Source organism: Olea europaea, chromosome 8, assembly GCF_002742605.1.
Source record: "Olea europaea var. sylvestris chromosome 8, O_europaea_v1, whole genome shotgun sequence".
NCBI classification, from domain to species: domain Eukaryota; kingdom Viridiplantae; phylum Streptophyta; class Magnoliopsida; order Lamiales; family Oleaceae; genus Olea; species Olea europaea.
In genome coordinates, this window is record NC_036244.1 from 15,269,925 (window position 1) to 15,273,282 (window position 3,358).

A 3,358-nucleotide genomic window follows, 5' to 3' on the forward strand; every position below is an offset into this window, starting at 1 on the left:
ATTTTTAAATGTGTAAAAACGAATAGGCCGATCCAAATAAATCTACCTTCGCCCAAGACGGTGCAGGTGTCTTTCAAAGCTTTAGATTGGACTAACCAATGGACACGACAATGTTACGAGATTTTTTCCCTTTTTGTTTATATAGTTCTGTTTCGCACGGGTTAGTCGCTAACAATTAAAAAGGATCAGATGATTGTGTAAGGGATAAAATCTCTTGAGACAAAGTCCCAAAAAAAAGTTTTCTTTTATTGGCGATGACTTTACAATTGGAAATGAAAAAAAAAAGTGCCTCTAAGGGGCGCAAGCACACAAGTTACCGAAAAAAAAGTGTTTAAATTTAAAAACTAAGGAAATTAAAATTACATGTTCTCTGTTCGAAAGTTTTGGATTCGGTCCTTTGCTTCTATGTCCTTTCTCCCTTTTATACTTCATGGACGATATCTTTGTGATCAACCGCTCTAAAAACTGCTTGATCATCCTATAACTGCCCACTTTCTTCGTAATGGCTAACTTGTCATGAAAATTGCCTTTTTTAACTGTTGTCATTACTCTTCATCGTTCAACCGCTTTCGATTGAATTCCTTGAGTCGTGGAACGTGATAGGGCTGCTTTAATAACTGTTTTAATAACTACACTTCTTGATAACCACGACGCTTTATGTTTGTTAAGACCTTGGGCGACTTGAAGATTTGGGCGAGAATAGAGTAACAGCTCTGGGCGACTGTATGACACTCCATTCGCTCAGATTCTGGGCGACTTGCAAACTTGGGCGATGGCGTTACCGCATTCTTGGGCCTCCTTATTTGGGCCTTCATCTTGATTTGTTCGATTGGGCTTCGTTCTTTGGGCTATCTGATTTGGGGATCCTCCAATTGGGCTTCACTCCTTGGACTGTTGGATTTGGGCTGAATTTTTATGTGTCAACAATTACCCCCCAATATGGCAGAATTAATAATAATTATTAAATTTTGCCATATTCACTTTGTGTTTCCAGCAACATTCGAAATTTTCAAGAATTTCAATCATTGTTTCCTTCTATAACTTGAAAAGGTGCGTCGTTTTGCAAACCCTTATAACCCCAAACACGCCATTTCACTCCACCATTAAACCACGCCTCAAATTTTTCGCGTCTCTCTCAAGATTTAATGTTCATCCTTTGCTTCCCTGCTACGTAACCCTGAAAAACTTCGTTTCATCTCAAATGGCTACTTCACAATCTCAAGCTGGCGACTCCTTTAGTTTCGATGACTTTCAGAAACTCCTGAGTCATCCATACATAACTCCGAGTTTTCTCGCACCCGCCGTTCTACTTGGGTCCTTTCTTCAACAATGCAAAGGCAGTTGAACAGACGGCGGTAGGTCAGCTATTTCCTTGCACTCAGGGCCCTCCATTTCTGAACTCTCTACCACTGGGGCCACTTCGCGAAAGAGGTATTCGCACTTAACCTAAATCTGATGTAGCTTTCCGTAGGTGGCGTGCTCGCCTTGTGGGTCATGGTCCTACTAAGGCACTTTTTGATAGCGCTAGGATTTCTGATTTGTTAGAAATCTCTATTCGCCCCCCTACTTTTGATTCAGCACTCTTTTCGATTGCTTTGAGTTTTTGGTCCCCTGAGTATAACACATTTATTTTCCCTCTTGGCCCTATGTCTATTACCTTAAGGGATGTTGGGGCCCTGGTGAATCTACCACCTTTGGGCGATACCATTTTTCCTGGTATCTTGGTTTCTGGTGGCGCCCCAAAGTTTGGTAAAAACTACACCGATTCTTATTCAAGCCTGCAGACCCTTCACAATCATTCGAGTGCTGAGCCTTCCCATACTGAGCGAGTGGCCATCCTTTTAGTTTAGCTTTGTAAATATGTTTTGTGCGTGCCAAGCATAAAGCCCTCCCTGAGTTATTTACCTATAGCGCACGAATTGGCGCGTGGCAGGCCTTTGAATTTATGTTCTTTGTTTTTGGCTGCCCTTTATAGAGGCACGGCCTCTCTTCAAGCTCAATTGAAGAATGGTGCATCTCTCACTGGCAGTGGACCTCTTTGGTTCACTCAACTGTGGGTGAGATCCTATTTTCCATTGCTTGGTGCTCCATCCATTTCTCGCTCCTCTGCTAGCTGTTATGGGCTAGTCATGGATCCCTTAGCTCCTGTAAATATGTCCAGAAGGGACATTTTTTCATTCTTTTATTCTTTAAATTCAATCCCTTCCTTTTTTCCTTTTCCTCCTTTTTTGACTCCAAACTATGTACATCCCCCTTCCACTATAGATAGTGCGAGCACCTCCCTGCTCATTTGGATCCAGTTTTTAACCGGGAGGGAACTATTTCATGATATTCTAATTGGGACCAATGCCAAAGCGGGGGTAGAGATTTATGCTCCCCAATTTTTTGCTCGTCAGCTTGGTTTTGGCCAAACTTGGCCTATTCCTCCTTGCTATTCAAGGAACTTAGTTGACCGTTTTTATACAATTACTAAGGCGGAGGCAGAGGATATAGATGCTCGTAATCTTCTTTTAACCAGCCATTTTTCATTGGCCCCCTTCAATTCTAGCCACGCCATTCACCCTCTTTTTGAACAACTCTGGCCGTCGGTGAAGCGCAGATTATTTGCGACCGACGCCAATCGTGCCTTTCATTCATTAGACCAACCGAGCATTTCTTCTCCTCTTTCTGTTTTGGTCACTCCTTTGTCTATTCAGAGCCCTTCTCCTTCTCGTCTCACTAAACAGTCTGCTCGCCCATCTTCTTCTCTTCCTGCCAAGCCTACTACAGCCAAGAGTGCCCCAAGCCGCAAACGGCCAGCCTCAGCATCTCCCATTCTGGAGGATGATGTTGATGATAATGATGATGCCCCTCTTACCGTCAGGAGGAAGGTAACTAAATTGATTTACTTACAAGCATACTTTTCCTTACTTGAAACTTTTCTGTGCGCTGATGATCTTTTGGACTTCTCAGAAAAGCTTAGCCTCTCCTTCCAAGACTTTGGCATCAACAACTCCTGCTCCATCATCCTCTGCTGAGGCTACTTCATTCAAACCAGTTGATGAGGGGGCTACGCTTAAAGAGACATCTTCAGTCCCGGAGTCCTCATCACAACCCATGGATGAGCCACCTTCTTACCAGGGCGTCAACCTCCCAAACATCGAAGCAGAAGATAATTCAGTCTTTTGATGTCTTACCTTTGCTTGTGCTGTTGGTTTCTGATTTGTTACTCTTGAGTTTTGCAGATACTCCTATGAGTCCGTCCATTGTGGCAACATCTTCTCGCTCAGACAAGGGGAAGTCCTCACGAATGGAGGAGTCGTTGGTGGCAAGCTTAGCTGAGGGCATGCCATCTTCTATGATTGTTGATGAGGTAGTC